The sequence below is a fragment of the Curcuma longa genome, chromosome 9, assembly GCF_044706935.1.
Source record: "Curcuma longa cultivar G26 ecotype Majalengka, Jawa Barat chromosome 9, ITB_CL_G26_1.1, whole genome shotgun sequence".
Lineage (NCBI taxonomy): Eukaryota > Viridiplantae > Streptophyta > Magnoliopsida > Zingiberales > Zingiberaceae > Curcuma > Curcuma longa.
In genome coordinates, this window is record NC_133869.1 from 1,729,815 (window position 1) to 1,754,040 (window position 24,226).

At 43.7% G+C, this 24,226-nt stretch overlaps 1 pseudogene; it reads left to right on the forward strand.

Moving 5' to 3' along the window:
• The first annotated feature begins 16,770 nt into the window (after window positions 1-16,770).
• LOC141835061 (uncharacterized) lies at window positions 16,771-23,871 on the forward strand (annotated as a pseudogene).
• The last annotated feature ends 355 nt before the right edge of the window (window positions 23,872-24,226 follow it).

Genomic DNA, 24,226 nt, shown 5'->3' on the forward strand with positions numbered 1-24,226 from the left:
CTTGTATAGGGCAGGATTGAGTCCAACTGCCATTCCTTTAGAGGAATCATTACGTAAGTTCCTCATTTCACTTTAAATTTTTCCTTTCATGTTATTTTATCTTCTTTGTACTTGTTACAGATCGGACAATGCTGAGGGCTGCTATTAAGAGAAGTCTGAGGTGGGAGTTGACAACTACCAGCAGATGGTGGGTTGGCGATGATGCAATAGAGTCTTCAAGAACCAGGTCAAGGGCTTCTGCCAATTCTTTCGAAGAGGGAACATCAGATCAGCTGGTAGAGCTGTCTGAGTCATCTTCAAAGGCCATTATTCCAGAGACTGTTAGGGAGACAAGAGCTAAAAAGAGGAGTAGAGAAGAGAAAGGAAATTCCACTGAATCGTTGACCCAATCTCATCAAGAAGGTAATCCTATGCAAACTTCGGGGCCTGGTGTTTCTCTCCCGCACGTGGTGGTACCAGAAGCACGCACCAAGTTCAGGCATGATAAGGGAAAGGCTCCTGCTGTTGGGATGTATACCAGAATCCTAGCTTCTTATAAGAGATTTATTTCTAAAATAAATCTAGATAAGATAAAGTTTATTAGATTGTTTCTAATAAATTTTTCTTAAAGATTTTATTAGAATTTTTCTAACTAAATCTGGATAAGAAAATTTATTAGAATTTTTCTTAAATTTTCATGATGGCTTAGCTATATAAAGGAGGGTTTAGAGGAGGAGAATCACAATAACACAATTTAATTGGTTTCCTCCTCTCCTTAGGGCCGGCGGCAAACCTAACACCTCCCTCTTCTCTTTTACCGCCGCCACCACCTCTCCTTTCTTCTCTCTCTAGGGCCGGCGCCCCTTTCCTTCTTTCTCTCTAAGGGGCGGCAATTCCTTGCCTTCCCTTTGCTTCCTTTGTGGCCGGTTTTCCAGCTTCTCCTTGCTTAAGAACCGGCGGCCAAGAAGAAGAAGAAGAAGAAGAAGAAGAAAGGAAAGGAGAGTTCTTATTTCTTTCCTTGTTTGCCATCGGAGAAGAGTTTTGGTGGAGAAATCTCGAAGGATCGTTGCCCACACAACGTTCGAGAAGAGGAGAGGACATACAGCAGAAGATCAAGGGGTCATCACCTCCTTCTAGACATCCCGAAGAAAAGGTGCAAGTTTATTGTTTCCGCTTTAAATAAATTGTTCCTTTTATCCTGGATCCTGTAAACCAAACACAAGAGCCCAATGATCTAAATGCATTGATCAAACCTTGGTTTGATTAACTATGAGGGCAACTTAAATCCGTTTCCAAAAAATTTTTATTCTGCAAGAATTCACTAGAACGGGTTTCCTAGTGTTTAGGTTCCAACTATTATGACCTAGAAAAATTTTATAATGTGATGTGTGTGTTTGGATCCCTCGGGTTTGTCGAGGTTGTATTTTGCTGTAATAATAGATTTATTTTACTGTTCGATCTAGAATTTTGTAAACTCCTTTGTGGAGTATAGGATCGAAAAGATGTAAAATTTTTCTATTACTGTTGCGACTTCTTCTTGCGTGGTGAGAACCGGATGCGCAGCGGAACAAGGAAGACGCGACTAAGTCAAAGGGAGGCTTCTTGAAGAACGACGGATATTGAAAAGGCCATAATAGTTGAAAAAAAAATTATTTTTTCATATTCTTTATGCTGCTCTTTATTATATCCCTTGCTTTTATGTAATTGCATACTATTTCTTTTATGCATAAAATTACATAGGTAAAACCCAGAACATATGTAAACCCCTGCTTCTCTGCCTGAACTAAATGTCGATGTAAGGCTTTTTGCTCCATGCCGACCTGTGATGGAATATATGGTTAATCTTCAAACCATCAATGCTTCAACGAAAATGAGCTCACCTTTATATAAGACTCGTATAAATGTTCGCTCAGCTCCATCATCCCGAGCTGAGGAATGAGCTCTTGATGGGCTTCTAATCTCTTAGTGGATGCCTCATTTATGGTCCTTGAAAATAAACTCCCAGGATCGATTCGGTTACCAGCACTAGGAGGAAGAACTGGTGAAGATGGGATGTGTGCAGGGGGGCCTTTGCCCCTCAAGACCTGCACTATCAGATCGACAAGAAGAAAGTGGTAAAAGCTCTTTTGATCTCTCGTGAGGATTTTCTTGACGTCTGCGCACAAGAGCTTTGTGAGGGGACAACATTTGTTCTGAATCAGATTCTTCGATAATCATCGATCGTTTACGTTTGATAGAAGGATTAATCTCCGTTGACCCGCGAAGAGGACGGACTTTCACCTTCTTCGCATGTGTTTTCTCTGACTAGAGGTTGTTGAGCTGAATCTTTTGTAAGAAGAAGCTTCTTTAGGCACAGGGATGGTGCGGGTAGATTCGGTGTTCTTCGTTTTTGATGGAGTGACGCCAACAGGTTGGACTGAAGGAGAGACCCGCGGAGAAGACGGGGCCTTTAGATCCTCAACTACATCTCCAGTCACCCACATCTGTTCCAGACGTGCTATATCCCATTTAAGGACTTTGTTCATCGAAGCATTCAGCATGATACGACCTGCGAGGAAGGCGAAAGATTAGTAAATAACAGTGAACTCGATTGCCAAACACAGCTCTTACTTAAATGATCCCCTAGCCGAATTCTGATAGGACTGAGCTCGGCTCGATACAGCAGGGCTTCATTCTCCACTAATTCGTTGACATTAAAGTTCAATCCTTCCAGCTTGGCTGACACTTCTGAAAAAGCACAAGATTGACGGTTCCGACCTGAACGGGGAACGGGGGGCAGGTCGGTGGCCCACGAGGTCGGCCAATTGTAAGGTTGAGGAGGTTTGATAAAGATGAAGCAATCTTTCCAACCCTTGTGAGAGGTTGGATATTTAGATAAAAAGTTGAGACCCTGTCTTGCCGAAAAGTAAAATACCCCACACTCGAACCGCCGTAAAGCATACAAGGCATTGAACAACGCGGGGGTTAGCGAGATCTGATATAATCGACATACAATGACAGTACCGCAGATAAGGCGATATGAATTGGGAGCAAGTTGAGAAAGGTTGAGACGATAATAACGGGCTAACTCTGAAATAAAATGAGGAATAGGGAACCTAAGGCCGCTAGTCATCTGGTCATAAAAAACGGTTATACACCCAGGAAGAGGACGACAAGGGGGATGATCACGCGTCGGCACATAGATTGCATGATCCGAAGGAATTTCAAACTGACGCCGGAAGAGATCAATGGCGTCATGATCATAAACGCTGCGTCGAGTCTTGAACCATGGAATTGTAAGGATAGGGGGAAGCCATACGAAAAGAACACGCGCCAAAGAGTGGAGTAACACGATTGAAAATAAAAAGGACACAAGTCGGCGATGTCTAACCTCCCCAGATGCCGATAAACGGCCCTATAAAGATGGCAATAATACTTGAAGGAATAAGCGGAGGATATCATACTTATAATAGAGTTTCCGACACATTCTACGATAATCAACTCGACGAGTAATAATAAAGTGGAAAAGTTCAGCCCAACCATCCGGCATGTTCCTATTCTTCGGAGGAAACAGTTCGCAAAGTAATAAAAATTCTTTTATAATATGATTTTTTGAACGAGGATTCCGGACGAAGTGAATAGTGGTGATTTTAGGGCTCACACTCAAGTTCAGTCAGTCGGACTTCGCCTCCTTCGACTAAACTAAGTCGGGAGGCTTGTGATCCGGTGGAAATATCCAGTGATGACGTGTGACGATGAATGTGATATGATGTAGATGATGTGGCACGGGGCCCACCTAAGGAGCCGGCGTCGAGGTGTACCACGATACGAGAAATGGGCTGGTCTCCTTAGAACATTGGCCTGTTCCTAATACATATCGCCACCTTATCCTAGAATCCGGGCCGCACTCCTGAATCTCAGGAGAAGGCTCCACCTCACTTTCAAAGTCAGTCCTGAAGTAACAATAATGTAAGGCTCGATATCATCGATCTAGCGCTCGTTGCAGAGCTCATCGTCGAGCTCACCATACTACCGAGCTCATCGACATCCACGCAGAGCTCATCGTCAAGCTCACCCTACTGCCGAGCTCATCGACATCCACCGAGCTCATCGACGATCACTATATTGCCGAACTCATCGATATCAATGTAAAGTTCGTCACCGAGCTCCCTATCATCAGTATAGAGCTCATCACCGAGCTCACTATTATCCTTGTGAGGCTTGTCACCGAGCTCATCATATGGACAAGCTCCTGGGCATCACGTAGAGCTCGTCGCCGAGCTCAATATTATTAATACAAACGCATGTTTGATTCAACTTGCAAACTCTCCTTAAAAGGCCACTTCTCTTCCGACCTCAAGCGTCAAAGAGAATAATATTGGGCCATCGTACATGCCCTTTCATCAAATCTCTTGCTATGATCAAGTCCAAACGGCGATAAGACCAAGTCTTTGGGCCTGGTCCCCGATAAGCCCCGTCATTGAGAACGGATAATCATCAGCCGTGAACCGTCAGATGTGAGGAAATTATCATCAAACGATCCACTAATACCGCCGCCGAAACCAATCATAAAGGAGGAGATCCGAAGGTGACGGCGGGAAAATTCCTATATAAACCCCACAGGTATAATGCTTGGGTTTTTAAGCCCTCTCATCTTTTGGACGATTACTTTTTTACTCTTTCTCCTTCTTCTTTCCTGACTTGAGCGTCGGAGTGGCCTCGCCGGAAATCCCGGCACTCCACTAACACGCTCTATCGTATCTCCTTTTCTGTCTCCAGGTTTCTCTTATCGGCGCAACAACCAAGGTTGACGTGGCGTATCTCAACTGGCGACGTGGCCATCGTCGGAATCAAGCCGGAACATTTTGGCGCCGTCTGTGGGAATAGACAAGTCCTTAGGGGTTTTACCCTTCTTATGACATAAACATAGTAAGGGAGGTATCATCATCTAACTGCGAAATTGGTATGCGAGGGTGGAAGCCGGCTCTTGACTAGGTCGGAGTGCCTGAAATGATCTCAGATGATCTGCAGGGCGTCCATCTCGCTTTTTCCCAATTTTAAACGACCTCATCGGTTAGCGGATCTGCTGACCTGTTTAACCGACCTCGCTAATCAGCAGACCTGCCGACCTGTTTCGTTGAGGAAAAATGGCATTGGAAGGCTTATCGGATCTGTCCGCCGCGTACTATATCTGGATCCGATATCCCTCCGCCTTTTTTATAATCCCTCGTATCCTTTCTCTGCGTTTACCCAGGCTTAAACCCTAATCCCACGCGCACTGTTCGCTCTTCGAATTTCCGCCTTCATCCTCCAGTTCTGCTAAGATCACTCGAAAAGGTTGCATTTGCTAGTGCGCATCTTCCTCCATTTCGCTTGTTCTCCCCTTCTGCGAAGTCGAGGTATTAAACCTTCCATCTCTAATCTCACCAACTTGTTTGTCTGTAAACTTCCTCTTCATGTCCATGGGTTGTCTGCTTAGGTCTCACCGATTTGAACTCCCTAGGTTACTTAAATTTGTGACCAAACCTTCTCGATCTGACCTAGTTATATCATGGCTAATCCACTTCCTTGGTATGAGACCCAACAATCCCTTTTCAATTCGGTCGATGATGAGATACTTTTGAGAGAACAGTTTATCATGCCGTCCGACTATGAGATCATAGTCCCTTCTCCTGAGCAACGACCTCACGAGCCTCCCCCTGGCTATGTGACCTTCTTCCAAGGACAGCTAGAAGGAGGTTTACGATTTCCTTTGCCCTCCTTCGTCGAGGACTTAGCCAATTATTTCCAATGCTCCCTGTCCCAATTAACTCTAAATTCTTACCGTCTGATCTGTGGGACATCCATCATTTTCTAAATTTATCAGGTTCCTCTAGAACCCCAACTCTTTCACTACTTCTTTCGACTTAAACAAACTGAGCTTGGAGTGGTATATTTGACTGCCCGAACTGGCTGTAATTTTTTGACCAGGTATCCTTCTTCCCTGAGGGGATGGAAATCGAGGTTTTTCTTTTTAAAACCTCCTCAACCCTACATTTGGCCTACTGGCTGGCAATTAGGACCCCCTTACCAACCTTCAGTATGTCAATATAGGTTGGAGTCTTCTTTCCTTTCTGCGTCTGAGATTGTATCTGGTTTAAAGTTTGATGTAAACTTGCTGATAAATAATGAAGCTCTTTTATATCGAGCTGGTTTGAGCCCAAACGACGTCCCTTTAGCAGAATCACTGAGTAAGTTTTTTCCTTTTGTGAAACCCCCCTTGATACTAACTAATCTTTTTTCTTCTTACGACAGGTCAAACCATGTGGAGAGCTGCGGTGAAGAAACACATGAAATGGGACTTGTCCACCACCAAAAGTTGGTGGGTTACTGGTGAAACAGCAGAGTCCTCAGCTGCGGTTGCGCCTACGGAAGCAGCACCATCGAGCGACCCTACTACTGATCTAGTGCATTTTTATGTTGCCGTGGATTCTCAAGAGGGGGAAGCCACCAACCCATCAGCAGTGACCCCCGACCTGGAAGTCGTGGTTTCTGAACCGCCCCTCGCAATTCACGCATCTGAGACCGTTGAAATTCGCACATCTGAGACCGCCCAAGAGGTTAGACCTAAGGAATAGGGGTCAGGAAGAAGTTACTGCGGGGGCCAGTGAGTCCAGGCCAAAGAAAGCTTTAGTGGGAATTCCAAAATCAGCAAGGCCAGAGACCTCGGCAGATCCTACTGAGGAGATCCCTTTAGCGATTTCTCCTCTTCCGATCAGTTGCTCCTGAGCTGAGAACCAAGGTTCGACACGACAAAGGGAAGACTCCTGCTTCTTTTTCAGAGACCAGTTCTACTTCCATCTCCAAAAAGGAGGTCTGCTCGAAAATCAACTAATCCTCCCCGAGCTTCTCAACAAGCTTCTTTCAGACAGAGCGTCTCGGCCAGCGGTGGAAGAGTTCCGTCAGGTATGAGACTGACATTTTGCCCGGTCTCGACATTGAAGTCATTAGTGAGCGGCTGAATTGCTCCTTGACGAAAGTAAGTACCAACATCCTCAGTGTTCTGGAATATATCTCTCCTACAGGTTCTCATACTTGAATTTTCGATTATCAGTCTTGGACAGAGAACAAAGAGTTGACCAAACAAATTTCGTTGTTAGTTGCTTCCAAGACACAACTAGAGATGCAAGTGACCGATCTTCAGAACCAGCTGAAAGGCCCTACACGGGAGATTGAAGAAGCTCGGGTCTGTGCTGAGATCGAAAAACATCGTCAAGCCAGGCGAGGCAGCTAAGGCTAATATGGAGAAGGCCATGGCAGAATCCGAAGAGCTGAAGAAACAAGTCAAGCTCCAAAAGAGGGACCTTCAACAATCTGAGACAGAATTGAACAAGATGCAATCTCTTCTGGCCATTTCTGAAGAGAAGATAATAAAGATGAAGGAAGAGCTGGGCCGCTGCAAGGAAGAGAAAAGGTCTTGAATAGAAGCCCAACTCTCTACCGTACAGTTGAAGGAAGAAACTCTTCATTTGAGCTTGCAAGAATCTGAGACTTCCCGACAGTCTTTGAAGCATCAACTGTTTGAGGAAAAGCAGCAGAAAGAGCAGATATCTGCTAAGTATGATTTATTGGTCACCGAGCTGGACCAACTTAAAGAAAGAGCTGGCGACCTTAAAAGAGAACTGCAGAGGAGCAATGGCGGCAGAAGAAGGAGGAGTTTTTACGCTCCTCCAGAATTCTATGACTTGTTAGGAGCCAGAACCTGCAAAATGTTGAAGTTTGGATTTGATGGTGCAGGGAAACAATTCGTACGATCTGGTTTGATACCCGAAGGGTCAAACCTAAGCTTTCTGAACCCTCAGCAGGTCTGGGATGAACTTCCTGATGAGGAGACGCAAGACTAATGAAACTCTGTCTTATGCCTGTATTAAAAATAGTATTGAATGTTGTTGGCATCCCTATGATGCTTGCTAGGCTTAATTTCTGGCTACTAGATTTGATTTTGTTGGATATCGAACTCTATTTCTCCTTTTCGTATATCTATAATGTTTCTTTGGTCTAGCCATGACAACCACAGATCTTGTGTCGCAGAAATATCCCTTGCTGTCAAAAAATACGGTGCAGGAAACGGGTAAGGGGAATTAGGCCATTGTATCATAGACCAACGATCAATGACTAGGATTAAAATTCTAAGATCGCCAAACACTTATGAGAGCACGTCGGAATGGTAATGGAATTTTATCCTTAGTTTGATTCTTGGCTATTATCATTGCTTTAGTTGATCATTTTTACAATCAACGCTTTGTTTTGACGCTTTACGAGTTAGCTCAACCCATCTAATCCAGCAATTTTGATTTTAACGGTCCGAATGTGATGCTGCCTTTAAACCACTTTTCCTACCGCGTTCCCAGATGTTTAAACCCTAACTTCTCGTCCCTCGACTGGCTTCATTAGCACGCTTTCATCTCCGAACTCTTCTTCTTCGTCTTGGTGAACCATTTCCTTCCCCTGCACCCCTTCCTCCTACCCGCACTTCTGATACTCTCCATTCTCAGCGAAACCTAATCGTGAAGTAGATCATCTTCGACAAGACCTAAGTTAACCTAACTGTACTCATGGCCGAACCTTTTCCCTGGTATGAGATACAGAGGTCGTCTTTTAGTTTTGGAGACGACATCCTGCTGCGCGAGCAATTCCAAATTCCACAAGATCACAGGATCAGAATTCCAGTCTCTGAGCACCGTCCTCATGAACCTCCTCCCGGTTGTATCACTGTATTCCAAGGTCAGTTAGAAGGAGGTCTTCGTTTCCCCATTCCGACCTTTCTCCAAGATCTAGCAACCTATTTTCAGTGTTCCCTTTCACAGTTAGTGCCCAATTCGTATCGCCTCGCTTGCAGCTTTTCTATCGTCTTTCAAATTTATCAACTCCCTTTCGACCCCAGGACTTTCCACTATTTCTTTTTCCCCAAGCGAGGGGAACCTGGGATTATCTATTTTACTGCCCGATCCGGGCATAAGTTTTTGGACAAATGTCCTTCTTCCCACAAGGGTTGGAAGCCCCGCTTCTTCTTTATCCAGCCGCCACACCCTTACACCTGGCCTACTGTATGGTGGCCAGAACCTTCCCCCAACCGGCGTTAGGGGAATACAAGCTCAGAACCCCTCTTCGTGACTGCCACAGAGCTCTTGTCCAATCTAAAGTTTGATGCAAACGCCTTAGCGACCAATGAAGCCCTTCTGTATAAGGCAGGACTGAGCCCTACTGCCATTCCATTAGCAGAGTCATTGCGTAAGTTTCTTACTTCAAACTTCTCCTTTTATATCTTCTTATTTCTTTTGTTCTTGCATTTGTTACAGATCGCACGATGTTGAGAGCTGCTCTTAAGAGGAGTCTAAAGTGGGACTCAACTACCACTGATGGATGGTGGGTGGGTGACGATGCAATAGAGTTCTCCACAGCCGAGGTGGAGGCTTCTGCTGATTCTTTTGGAAAAGAAACTTCAGATCACGTAATAGAATTATCAGAATCAGCTTCAGAACCTACTACCTCAGAGGTCGTCAGGGAGACAAGCGCTGGAAAGAGGAAACGAGAGAAAAAAGGAAAGTCTATTCAGTTAGTGAGTCAATCCCATCAAGAGGCCAGCCTTGTACAAGCTTCAGAACCTGATGTATCAAGGAAAGGAAGTTATCTCCTCCGCAGAAGTTCCTCCTGATGTTCCTTTCTTTCGTTTGGTTACACCGGAAACACGTACCAAGTGTCAACATGATAGGGGACCGGCTTCCACGTCTTCTCAAGAAGAAGCAGCTGCAACAGAGGGAGAGCTAGGGCTGTGCAGGAAGGAGATAGCTTTGCTGAAGATCGACTATCCTCTTTACAATCTCAACAAGAGGGTCTACATCAAGATCTTCAGGAGGCTATCGTAGCCAAAAAGTCTTTAGAGTTTCAACTATCAAGTGAACAACAACAGAAGCACATGATTTCTTGTGAGCGCAACGCATTAGCTACCGAGCTAAACCTGCTCAAGGGAGAACTGGCAAGTTTGAAAGAAAACGATGAGAATCAATGGCAGCAGAAGAAGCGGGCCTTTTTGAGTTCTCCGGAATTTTATGATTTGCTGGGGGCCCGAACCTGTAAAATGTTGAAATTTGGCTTCGAAGGTGCTGGAAAACAGTTTGTTCGATCTGGTCTGATACCAAAAGGATCAGACTTGAGTTTTTTGAATCTGAAAAAGTCTGGGACGAGCTGCCAGAAGAAGAAACCAAGGATTAGCCTAATTTTTGAACTTCATGATCATGTAAATTATTTTGGTTGTGTAAACTTGTTATTTCAATACTGAGTTTGTCCATATCATTCCCATCGCCTTGTGATCAAGTGATTTTCCTATCTGGAGCAACTTAATATATTGCCTTTCCGAATATATTACCTTTCAAAACTTAAGATTCACCCTATTATGAGGTAATCGTTATTGAGTCTACTCTCGAGAAGAATCTGAACACGCAATGATCTAGTTAAACGCCAGGCTGGGAAAAATCTTAAGTGCGGGATTAAGTCATTAAGTGTTTCAGCTCGGAGATGCTTTCGGGTGCAGGGCTCATAAGGCACGGAGCTTGGAATTGCCCTTAAGCGCAGGATCTTGCAGGGGCTTGAGATCATCGAGTACGGAGCTCGGAGATGCCTTCGAGGGCTGAGCTCGGAAGGACTTGAGGTCATCGAGCACGGAGCTCAGAATTGCCCTTGAGTGCGGAATCTCGAAGGGATTTGAGATCATCGAGCACGGAGCTCGGAGATGCCTTCGAGGGCTGAGCTCGGAAGGGCTTGAGGTCATCGAGCACGGAGCTCGAGCACGGATTGCCTTCGAGGGCTGAGCTCGGAAGGGCTTGAGGTCATCGAGCACGGAGCTCGGAATTGCCCTTGAGTGCGGAATCTCGAAGGGATTTGAGATCATCGAGCACGGAGCTCGGAGATGCCTTCGAGGGCTGAGCTCGGAAGGGCTTGAGATCATCGAGCGTTGAGCTCGGAATTGCCCTTGAGTGCGGAATCTCGAAGGGATTTGAGATCATCGAGCACGGAGCTCGGAGATGCCTTCGAGGGCTGAGCTCGGAAGGGCTTGAGGTCATCGAGCACGGAGCTCGGAATTGCCTTTGAGTGCGGAATCTTGAAGGGATTTGAGATCATCGAGCACGGAGCTCGGAGATGCCTTCGAGGGCTGAGCTCGGAAGGGCTTTGAGATCATCGAGTACTGAGCTCGGAATTGCCCTTGAGTGCGGAATCTCGAAGGGATTTGAGATCATCGAGCGTTGAGCTCGGCGGTGCCTTCGAGTGCTGAGCTCGGAAGGGCTTTGAGATCATCGAGCGTTGAGCTCGGCGGTGCCCTTCGAGTGCGGATCTCGGAAGGGCTTTGCGATCATCGAGCACGGAGCTCGGAGATGCCTTCGAGTGCTGAGCTCGGAAGGGCTTGAGGTCATCGAGCATGGAGCTCGGAATTGCCTTCGAGTGCGGAGGTCGGAAGGGCTTTGAGATCATCGAGCACTGAGCTCGGAAGTGCATTCGAGTGCGGAGCTCGGAAGGGCTTGAGATCATCGAGCATTGAGCTCGGCGGTGCCTTCGAGTGCGGAGCTCGAAGGGATTTGAGATGCCTTCGAGTGCAGAGCTCGGAAGGGCTTTAAGATAATCGAGTACTGAGCTCGGAAGTGGCTCTAATAAAGTTAATGATAGTGTATCTGGATGATAATTCAATGGACTGTATTAATAGAAATGCACTCATTATTTGAGCGTTTATTACACTTGAATGAACTGACTAACAGAAATAAATACTCAAAAATAAATGCTATTTAGACGCGATAAGGCCGTAAGTGAATTGCATGCCAAGGTCTGGGGAGTTCTTTTCCTTCTGAATCTGTTAAGTAGTAGGATCCACCCACAAGTCGACCAACAATTTTATACGGTCCTTCCCACTTGGGTTCTAGCTTTCCAGGGCCTTCCATGGGTGTTTTTCTTCTCCAAACAAAATCACCGACGTGGAAAGATCGAGGTCTGACTTTCTTATTATACATCTGTCCCATACGTCGACGATAAGCTTCTAGTCTTGAGTTCACTTTCTCTCTGGTTTCTGTAACGAGATCTAACTCTTCAGCTCGGGCAATGGCATTATCCTCCGGGTTGTTATAGGCTTCGATTCGGGCCGATGGGCACTCGATTTCAATGGGAACCACCGCTTCTCCTCCTTAAACCAGATGGAATGGGGTCAATCCTGTACTGTCTTTGGGCGTAGTTTTGTATGCCCATAGGATATCGGGTAGCTCCTCTACCCATGATCCCCCAACATGGTCTAGTTTTATTTTTAGTCCCCGAACGATTTCCCGGTTCACTACCTCCGTTTGTCCATTACTTTGTGGGTAGTAAACCGAAGTGAAGGCTTGCTGTATATTCAAACCCTGACACCATTCTCTTATTTTTCGGCCTTGAAACTGCCGTCCATTGTCTGATACCAGCTTGCGAGGGATGCCAAACCGGCACACAATGTTTTGCCATAAGAATTTGAGCACATTCTTTTCCGTGATCTGAGCTAATGCTTCAGCCTCTACCCATTTGGAAAAGTAATCAACAGCCACTAATAAAAACTTTCTTTGGCCAGGTCCCGGTGGAAAGGGTCCAACTATATCCATTCCCCATTGGTCAAAAGGACAAGATACGGCAGAAGCCCTCAAGAGTTCAACTGGCTGGTGGGACAAGTTTTGATGCTTCTGACAGCTTAAGCAAGTACGTACGAGTCGAGCAGCATCATCTTGCATAGTGGGCCAAAAGTATCCTGCCAGGAGTATTTTACGGACCAGAGATCTTTCACCAGTATGGTTGCCACAACATCCGTGATGTATTTCCTTCATAACATAATTGGCTTCCTCCGTGTCGAGACATTTGAGAAGAGGACGTGAGAAGGCTCGTTTATACAATGTATCTCCAATCATAGTGAACCGAGCGGCCCTTCGCTTGAGGATTCGTGCTTGCCGTGAATCCTCAGGTAAAGTTCCATGCTTCAGGAAAGAAATGATAGGCACCTGCCATCCACCCGGCTGGGGGAGTCGGGGAATCTGATCTATCTGAGCAATTAACTGCTCCTGCACCATCGGGTCATCTTTTCCCCAAGTAATTAGTGTACTAGCTAGCTTAGCCAACTCATCTGCCTTATGATTTTCCGTGCGAGGTATTTTCTGAAGAGTAACCTCTTGAAACTGCATCTTGAGCTTCTCTACTGTGTCAGCGTATCGTTTCAATCTGTCATTCCGTATTTCAAATGTACCTCTGACTTGCTGTTCGACCAACTGGGAATCTGAGTGGACAATAACGCGAGTGGCACCCACATGTTGGGCTGCTTGCAAGCCAATGAGCAGAGCTTCGTATTCAGCCTCGTTGTTGGTAGCTCGAAATTGCAGCTTCACCGCTAACTGTATGGTTTCTCCTTGGGGAGAACACAGCAAAACTCCCACACCACTGCCCTTTCTAGTAGATGATCCATCTACGTAGACCTTCCATATCTCTAACGATTCTTGGCCCGTTATTTCAGTTAGAAAATCTGCTAAGGCTTGGGCTTTAATGGCTGTTCGAGACTGATATTGGATGTCATATTCGCTCAGCTCAGTGGTCCATTTAATGAGGCGTCCTGAGGCATTGACATTGAGCATTACCCGCCCCAAACTGCTATTGGTCAATACCGTAATTGGATGAGCCAAGAAATAGGGGTGCAGCTTCCGGGCCATCAAAACTAAAGCTAGCGCCAATTTCTCCAAAGAAGTATATCGTGTCTCTGCATCTTTCAATAAATGACTTGTGAAGTATATTGGGCGCTGTACTTCAGCTTCCTGCTTGACTAGGACCGACCCTAAGGCTTCTTCCGATGCGGACAGGTAAACCCATAAGGGCTCATGGGGTTCTGGTTTAGCTAACACAGGGAGATCAGCTAAATATTATTTTAGGTCGGCAAAAGCCTGTTCGCACTTTTCATCCCAAGAGAATCGGGTAGCTCGACGTAAAATTTTGAAGAAAGGTAAGCTTTTTCCAGCTGAGTGGGAGATAAATCGAGAAAGCGCCGTGATTCGCCCGACCAGTCTCTGTACTTCTTTGACATTTCGCGGGGAAGCCATATCTTGTACAGCTCGGATCTTAACCGGATTAGCTTCAATTCCTCTTTCTGTGACGATATACCCCAAGAAACGGCCACTCTTAACACCAAATAGGCATTTGCTGGGATTCAATTTCAAGCCGTATTGTCGGAGTGTACCAAATGTCTCCTCTATGTCAGTGGTGAGCTGATCAGCTCGGAGGGATTTAATGAGGATATCGTCCACATAGACTTCTACGTTACGCCCCCGCTGGTGTTTGAAGACGCTATCCATCAGCCGTTGATAAGTGGCACCAGCATTCTTCAAGCCAAACGGCATAACCGTATAACAGAAGGTTCCATCGGCTGTGACAAAACTGACCTTATCCTGGTCTTCTTGAGACAAAGGTATTTGATGGTATCCTTGATAGGCGTCCATCATACAAATAAGTTCATACCTCGAGGTGGAGTCTACTAGCTGGTCTATGCGTGGGAGGGGGTAGCAATCCTTTGGGCATGCTTTGTTGAGATCTCGGAAGTAAATGCAGACCCGCCATTTACCTCCGGATTTGGGTACTAGTACGACATTAGCCAACCAGGTCGGGAATTTTACTTCTCTGATTTGTCCTGCCTTTAATAATTTATTAACCTCTTCTCGGATTATCTTGTCTTGATCTGCTGAGAAATGCCGCCTTTTTTGTCGAACAGGCTGAACTCCCGGAATCAAATTGAGTTTGTGTTCCATCACTGCTGGGGACACCCCAGTTATCTCAGAGGGTGACCAAGCAAATATGTCTCTGTTTTTTGTTAAGCACGCGGTTAACTGTGCTTGTAATTCAGGGGCTAGGTCAGCTGCAATGTAAGTTACCCGATCATAATTATTAGGCACTATATGCGCTGGTACCTTCTCTTGGTTGGGCCGAGGTGATGGCGCGTCCTGTACTGAGTTGACCTCAGCAATTCGTTTTCTTCTGACTATTCGGAGATCAGTTTGGATCATGTCGACATAACATTTACGGGCTATACTTTGATCACCCCTGACTGTCCCGACCTGATCATGCACTGGGAACTTCATCTTCTGATGATAGGTCGACACTACAGCGCCGAAAGAGCTGAGGGCAGGTCTTCCCAGTATAACATTATAAGCAGATGGGGCATCCACTATAGTAAAGATAGTGCTTCGTGTTCTTCGAAGAGGTTCTTCTCCCAAAGACAGTGGAAGTCGTATCTGCCCATAGATATGACTTCATGGCCTGAGAATCCAAAAAGGGAAGTTGCGATGGGTGACAGCTCATTATCTTCCATCTGCATACGGTCAAAGGCATCTTTAAACAGGACGTTAACTGAGCTGCCTGTGTCGATGAATACTCGAGCCACATCGTAGTTAGCAATTGTGGCCCTGATGACCAAGGCATCGTCATGAGGAGCGACCACGCCTTCTAAATCCTCAGGCCCAAAAGAAATCGAGGGACCTGTTTTACTGCTTCTGTCAGTATCAATATTACAGGTCTCTAGCCGACGCCCATGGGCTTTTCTAGCCCGATTTGAGTCTCCATCCGTCGACCCGCTAGCTATCATGTTTATCTGACCACGATGGGGAATATTATTTTGATTCTCTTGATGATCTCGGCGGGCCTCAGGTCGCGGCTCCCGTTGTGGCGCAGGTTCAGGCCGGCGGTCTTCAGGTGCTGGGGATCTATTACCATTGTGAGGATGCTGTTGTTCTCTTTCTTGTCTGGGCTGGGGCCTATGCTCCATCCTCCCTGGTACTGGCTGACGCCCTGGATTTCTCCTTCCATCTCTTCCCTCCATCATGCGTCTACCCATCATAGGTGGGGCTGGTTCTTGGTGTCGTTCCCCAATGAAACGACTAATATATTGAGCCAAGACTCTACAATCTTGGGTGCTGTGTCCATTCGTCTGGTGGTACGCGCAGAAAGCGAGCTGGTGGTCCACCACGAGTATCATTCCTTCGTTCATCCTGTCATGGGGCGGTCATATGTAGTTTGCATGACGCGCCCAGGTCTGCGTGCAGGCGGATCCTGAAGAGGTCGGGCTGCAACTTCTCTTCGGAGGGGAGGTGGTGCAGGTCTTTTGTCAGATACCGCTGATCCTGTATCATTTCGCCGAGCGAGCTGGGTTTCTTCCAACTGTATGTATTTGGTAGCCCTTTCCATCAACTTCTGATAGCTAGTTGGAGGTTTCTTTACCAGAGATCGGAAGAAATCTCCTTCGAGCAAACCTTGAGTAAAAGCGCTGGTCAACACGTCAGAGGAAGTGGATGGCACCTCCCACACGACTTGATTGAACCGGTGCAAATATTCTCGCAAGGTTTCTTTAGGTTTCTGCTTCATCGTGAACAAGTTGAGGGGGGTCTTCTGATGTTTCCGACTGCTAGCGAATTGGTGTAGAAAGACTCTCCTTGAATTCCGTGAAGGAATGCACTGAAGAAGATGGTAGCTGATTGAACCAGCGTTGTGCCGACCCGGCTAAAGTGTTCAGGAAGACCCGACACTTAATTCCGTCGGAGTATCGATGCAGCAGAGAGGCGTTCTCGAAACGACTTAAGTGGTCTTCTGGATCAGTCGATCCATCGTACTCACCTAACTGCGGAAGCCGGAAATTCCGAGGCAATTCTTCTTCCAAAAGTTCTCGCGAAAAGGAGTCTTCTGTCTCTCCAACCGGGCATTTACTGGAGCTTTTCCCTTCCCCTTCGGCCGGACTTTTGCCTCCACATGAGAACCGCTCGAATCTTCTTGGTTAGGAGAATCCACGGTCACTGGGACTTCATTAACTCGGGAAGGTGTTGCCCTCCCCTTTGTGTAACAGGGTCCGACGGGGGCCGTGTCTGGGCGTTTTGTAAGGCTGCATCTATCGCCTGTTGCACGATTTGGTTCAGTTCATTCCTTGTCAGTGTAACCGGTTCTTCTGGATTTCCCTCTTCAACGGGATCGAGGTTGCTCTCATTAACAGGTTCTCGGTTGCTCTCATTAACAGGGCCTCGGACTGCTGGCGGCTCGCCTGACTCGTGGTGCCATCGTGTCGTCTAGCTCAGAGTTTCCCACAGACAGCGCCAAAATGTTCCGGCTCGATTCCGACGATGGCCACGTTGCCAGTGAGACACGCCACGTCAACCTTGGCCGCCCTGCCGACAAGAGAAACCTGGAGAAAGAAGAGAGATCCAAAGAAGCACGTTAGTGGGATGTCGGGGTTTCCGGCGAGGCCACTCCGACGCTCAAGTCAGGAAGAGGAGGAGGAGAAAAAGAATAATTGGCGTAAAAGATGAGAGAGATCCCCCTTTGAACATCGTACCTGTAGGGTTTATATAGGAATTTTAAAACCGTCATCTGCGGATCTTCTTTTGTATGATTGGTTATAACGGCGGCATCAACGGATCGCTCGCTGATAATTTCCTCAAATCCAACGGTTCAGAATTGTCAGTTATCTTTTTCCGATGATGGAGATGATCGGGGCTAAGTCTACAAACTTGGTCCTTATCCGTGTTTAGGCTATAAGGATAAATGTGAACTCGTTCAATAATATTCAAACCTATGTTTGAGGTCAGAACATAAGTGGCCTGTTGATAAGAATTTGTTGAGTTGGGCTAAGAGTGCACCCGAGCTCTCGTAGATATGCCTAAACTATTTGAAGTTATTTCTGAACTCGTTACGCGAAGCCATATCTAAGACGAGCTTAACGATGAGCCTTACACCGGTATGAGTTCAAGAAACATTATGGAATACAGAGATTTTCTTGATTCTTGTGACTTCATCAAGGTATTCTAACTACTTAATACCAACATCATTGTACCATAAGGAATACCACAGTATTGTTTTAACTTTATTTCAGTCAAATAGTCAATGGAGAAAAGTTGAAGATCGTCTTGAGGGTGACGAAAGGTTCTATCGACTTGAGAAGGTTGATCGATTGGAAATTTTTCAGGTCACTTATTATTTTTCTTTCATATAGAAATATTTATGCTGACTGCTGCCATATTAAACAGGAATATGTACGTGATTTTAAATTAAATTAAAATGTTGATTTTAAATTTTTTTTTATTAAATTAATTAAAATAAAAAAAAAGAATTTTTAAATGTTTAAATAAATAAATTTATAAATTCTTAATTAATTGATAAATTTTTATAATATTTAAAAAATTCAGTTCATTCGGTCGAAAGTCGAATTTATCGATATTTTATCGTTTGTTCGATTTTTATACGAGAATTCGATCAATTAGATTAGTTCAAAAAAAAAAAATCAATTCGATTCGATTATAATTAATTTGATTCGATTCTATTTTAATCTAATATTCAATTTGACTCATCAATTAGTTAATTCGATCCATTTACGAAACATCAATTAATCAATTCAATCCACTACTCCGACATATCCCACGTAAATGGATAGTTTTAAATGTATATAAATGACAATTAAATTCTATCTTATTTTTTATTTATCTCATTATTGATGAAAGAAAATTTATATATGATAATATCAAAGTTAATATATTTTTTTCTCTTTATTTTTGAATTCTTATTTGCTCTTAGATTCCACTGCATATGATAAGATTCAAGATTATTAGCGAGCTTGTTCTAGTGTTTCTATGATAAATAACCTTAAAGGTAATCGAGTCACATCATAAATTTTGATGGACTTAACCACAAAATGCTTAAGCATTCATTTTTAAAATGCTTATTAACGCAACTAATTTGAACGACTCATTTCGCATCTCTTGAATTCTTTTCTAGTAAACTCTTCCCTTAGAAAGCTGATTTAAGCATGAACTCAAACTTACACACTTCATATATCGCAAATTCTTCTCTTAGAAAGCTAATTTAAGCATCCAGCTCAAACTAACATATTTCATGTCTTGCAAATTCTTACCTTCATATATTGATTCGAGTATCTAACTCAAACCCTTGCACTTCATATCACACATTGTTGCTGTGGAAGGCCAATTTAAATATGAGTCGACCCTACTGTATATCTCGCAAATTCTTCGTGAACCAAACTTGAGCATCAGATTTGAGCGAGCAAATTCTTGATGTACTTCCCCTGTTTGACAAGTATCGAGTCGAAAATCACTGAGGCCTATGCTTCCATGCATAGGCCTCAATGATTAATAGTATCAAAATAATCAAGCCTGAGTATTGTAAGCAAAGTGATTTTTCAAAGAGGAGGGCAAAAATCAAACTTGCAAAGGAAATCAATATTAGAAAAGTGAGTAGTTACCTCCCACAAATAAATATTTCTTAATGATCCTCCTCCAATAATGTAAGTGCCTTCCGCATTTGAAATATGCGTCCCAATTGGTTCAGCGGGAAAACTTCTAACTTCAACCTGAGGTTGAACACAATGAGAACATATTGGATCAGAAACTTAAAAAATATACAGAATAAGATAAGAGTGATTATTTTTATAGAAGTAATTAGTTGCGAGTGATTTTAATTGATACAATTTAATCATTTTGTGTGTCACTGATATTAATTGTGTCAGTAGTTGTATTGATATTTATAACTTTTGATTGAGATCAAGGCTATCTAATTCTACTTCTCTATACGAGACTGAAGCGGATGTGATTATTGTCGAGTCTGCCAACCGATGAGTCGATGCGATGACCACCGATTCTTATTTACGTTTAGTGCCTTAATTTTCTAGTCCATCTTGATTAGTAGAGTCAATATAAGCCCATTATACGATGGCCTAATTGAATTCGTGCAAAATTTAACCTCTAATCATGTTCGAATCCAAGCTGAACTAGACTGATTAAAGTGAACCGTATTATACTAGACCCAGGCAGTTTCCTTCTAAATATAATTATTTATAATAATCATTATAAAAATTTATTAAAATTTTTAAACATATTATTGTTTAGGGTTGGGTTGGGTTTAGAGACGTCCATGTAACATTTCAAATTTCCTTATTTCGAGTTCTTAAAGTGTTTAAAAATATTTAGAAATGTCATAGAAATATTCTAGATATTTTTAGAGTATTTTTATGTAATTTTTGAAGGTCGTTTGGTATTTTTACCAAAAGAAATAAAATCGCGACAAAAAAAAACCAGGTTGAGGCTCAAACCCAAGACCCCCAATTAAACAACACCTTAATTTGTTTTAGCTAACCAAGAATCCAGCAAAGATATACTTTAAAAAAAAGAAAGCGCATTATAATTATACGGATTTAGACGTCAAGTTAGATATGAAAAGATGTTTTAGTATAAAAGGGGAAGTTAAAGAGGAAAAAAAAGAAAACCTATTTTTCTCTTCCTCTCTCTTTGGGCGTCGAAAATAGAAGAAAACCTAGGGTTTTCTTCTTTTCTCTCCGAGTTTCCTCCTTCTCCCTTCCTCCTTGTGGTGGCCGGTCAAGAGAAGGGAATTGGGGAGTCTATTCCATAGGATTCGGACATGCCGACAAGGGTTTTCTAAACACGCTAGAGTGTTTGGAGTCTTCAACCTTAGGATTTTGTTTGTAAGTGCAAGAACAAGGAGGTAAGTACTACTCACCTGCAGTAAGAGTTGTTCCGGTATTTTTCCTTTATCTTCGTAACATGCTTTAAAGAATTATGTTCACTCTATGCAAAAACTTTAAATTTTATGTAAACTCTAGAATTGCATGCATGTAGAATGATAAAGTGTTCTATTAAGTCTTTTTAGAGGTTTATGAGAAGTTTATAAGTAAAGAAAGACCAAGGTCTTGATAGGATCCCAAATTCAAGAATTTGAGGATCAAAAGCGCATCAGGTGTTTGAAGAAATGCCAAGGCATTTTACTATATGAGTACTAAAAGATAACAAGTATTTTACTTTGAAGAGGCTAGTACCCGACTTCCGAAGTTGTCGTAAAATAAATCCAGGTGACCAATTCTGAGGTCTTGGCCCTGGTAAGACCAAGGTCTTTACCCTCGTAGGACTGGTGGCTCGCTACCCCAGTCTCTATTAGGGAGCGCGCTTTGGTACTACGCCTGGGCCCCAAGAGAAAGTTGATTATTATTTTGAAGTATAAAGCTATAAGTATTCGAACAAATAAAGCAAGTTTTATAAAAGTTTCAAGTTCCAGCAAGTTTAGTTAAGAAAGTGTATCAATTGCAACTTCATGTTTATAAGATGAGAATTTCTAGTACTTACATGATATTGTAGCGTAAACATGAAAGATCACATGTTTTAAGTTTAACAGTTTCAAAGCATGAAAACTATTTCAATGAGCATGAAAAGTTTCTTATCATGAGCATATAGTTTTTAGAATTTTTTGTATATATGCACATCTCAGTTTTGTGAGTTAGATAGTATTTACTAAGCATCCGCTTATAGTTGCATTTCCTCTTACTGCAGACAAAAGAAAAGGAAAATAAATTTGAAGGAAGGCGACAAGGGGATGCGTGATGGTGTGTGTGATGCCTGGACTATGGAAAGCCTTGGGAATTCGCTCTGATACCAATTGTAGGATCTGGATTGCGCTAGAGGGGGGGTGAATAGCGCGTTCGTCGTTCTTAAAAATTAGTTCGTTCTGTAAAAACACTCGCAGCGGAATTAGAAACACATACAGGGACACGCGGATTTACTTGGTTCCCAACCCCCAGGGTCAGTACATCCAAGGCCTACATACGGCAACGTCCGTCCACTATGGTCTCCTTCCCGAACTTTGTTCGGAGGCGGAGAAACCCGTCTTACAGTCCACAAATCACAAGAACAATTATAAATAAATACAGTAATAATAAAAGTAGAACCAAAATCGTGCGGCCGGATCTGAGAGGTCCTGAGCGCCCAACGCTCCTCCTGGATCTTCCCCGGCGGAAGTTGTCTGGTCCCGTTGGCGTTCGACGGCAGCACTTGTGAGAATAGAAGGCTCAGAATTGTTGTGTTAGGCTGCTGGTCGAACCCTCCTTTTATAGCCCTTCTGAGTAGACTCAACTGTTCATCCAGTCGACTCAGATCTGCTTGATCGTGATCCTCCGTGGTGACTGTGTCTTCCAGTCGACTCGATCCTCGATCCGAGTCGACTCCAGTCTGACGTGGCATTTACCGATGATCTTTTCTCCGCGGCTGCGTTATCTGCTGAGTGAGTCGACTTAACTCCATTCTGAGTCGACTCAACTAGCCAGTCGACTCAGATTCCATATGAGTCGACTCAACTCGGGTTTGACCCGAGTTGACTTGGTTCAGTTGCCTTTGTCTGCTTTACCTTTGCTTTTCCCTCTTGCTTCCAACTCCTGGTTCCTGCAAGACAAGCATACAAACAAACAAGACAGCCTAAACCTTATATGTGGATCTAACTTCAGATTTCTACCGAAATCCTAAGTTAGTCTAATCCACTCCCCTCGGGAGACGTTTTGCCACCAAGTCACCTAGACTTGTGGACTTCATGCTTAGCCAAGGTCCCTGGCCCCCAGGATTTTTGCTGCGACTCGGTCCTTCCCGACCAGCCCAGACTTCTGCTGCGACACGATCCTTCCCGACCTGCCCAGACTTCTGCTGCGACTCAGTCCTCTTTGACTAGCCCAGACTTCTTGCTGCGACTCGGTCCTTCCCAACCAGCCCAGACTTCACCTGGTGCACTCGACTTTGGTAAGACTTTCCCTTGCCTAGCCTCAACTAGGACTTTTGCCCAGCCTCACTCACTAGGACTTCCCTTGCCCAATCGTCCAGATCAGGACTTCCTCTGCCTAGTTTAACCAACTAGGACTTCTTGCTAGTCAACTGATTAGACTTGCTCACTTCCACACACCCAAACATTAGATCCTGTTTAGGTCAACCCTTGGTCAAACTGATCAGACCTAAGGTGTATTGTCAAACATCGAAACCCAAGGCAAGATGCTGTGCTTCTTGCACCAACAGAGGATTCTACGTCAGCCCTGAGCCGAAGCTTCTGTTCATCATCCGCATTCGAGGGTATGCCATTTCGTAATCTGAGCATTTTTGTGCAATAAGAAGGATTACTCTTGAATTTAGGAGTTAACATTGTCAATTGTTGTTTTCAATTGATGTCAAAAGTATAAATGCGATGCACCCGAAGAGACTGGAAAGATCTTGCAGCTTCTTCGTCTGAGACAGGTACGTTCATGATAAAACTCGATCCATAGAGTTGATTGTAAGTCGACGTGTTTATGCTTAAACTGTTGTAGATATTCAATGGTGTGTTTTTGAAAGTCAACAAGGCTACAATTAACATGCTGCGAAGAGTTGAGCCTTACGTGACATATGGGTATGGCATATTTTTGCTTCTCTATTTTTGAAGCTATTGTTCTCTTATTTATCGTAGTTTGGAATGTGCAATTGTTGTGTTGATTTGTATTTTAATGGTTTAGGTATCCCAATTCGAAGAGTGTGAGGGAGTTGATCTACAAGAGAGGGTATGGGAAGCTGAACAAGCAGAGAATTCCTTTGACAGACAATTCAGTGATTGAGCAGGTATGTCATCCAATAATGATAATCTAAGATTGTTTCATGTTCTCTGACTTAGTTTCTTATTTCCAGTTACTGTAACTGATATGATTTAAGAGATTTAAGTATTACTAGTGTTATAGTCTTTCGTAGTAGTGTCCAAACGAGGGACGGATGTTGAGAATGATGGAGATTCTTTGCTTGTAGGCCTTGGGGAAATGTAGCATCTTATGCATTGAAGATCTTGTCCATGAGATCACGACTGTCGGACCGCACTTCAGGTAGGCCAACAACTTCTTGTGGCCTTTCAAGTTAATGATTCTCCTTAGGCAAGGGAGCAGTGGTGCCTTTTAGAAATTAATAGGGGTAGGAATCTAAGTTAGATCATTAAGTGTTGAAAGCGTAGAGATGTTCTTCAGTTACAATGTGAGTTATTTTCTGTAGTAATAAGTCATTAAGTATAGTCACACGGTTTTGTCAAGATTCGATTTAATTTTGTTCCTGCTTTTAGCTTTATGAATGGTACGGTGAGGGATAAAATATTTAAAATAATAAATAAAAATATTAAAATTTAAATTTTAATAGAGATGAATATTACGGAGATCGCCTTTGAATGTGTATAAGTTATATTTGAAACTTATTAATAAGTGAATTAGAAGGAAAGATCATCTATTTTTAAAATTAAAATAATCAACCAAAATTGATCCAACGTATTATTTTCAAACATTTTTCGTCTACAACACCTTAGGCGAGGAGAATGATGCTATCCAGCGTATTATTTTTAACCCATTGTGTGTTTTTCTTATTCATTTTCA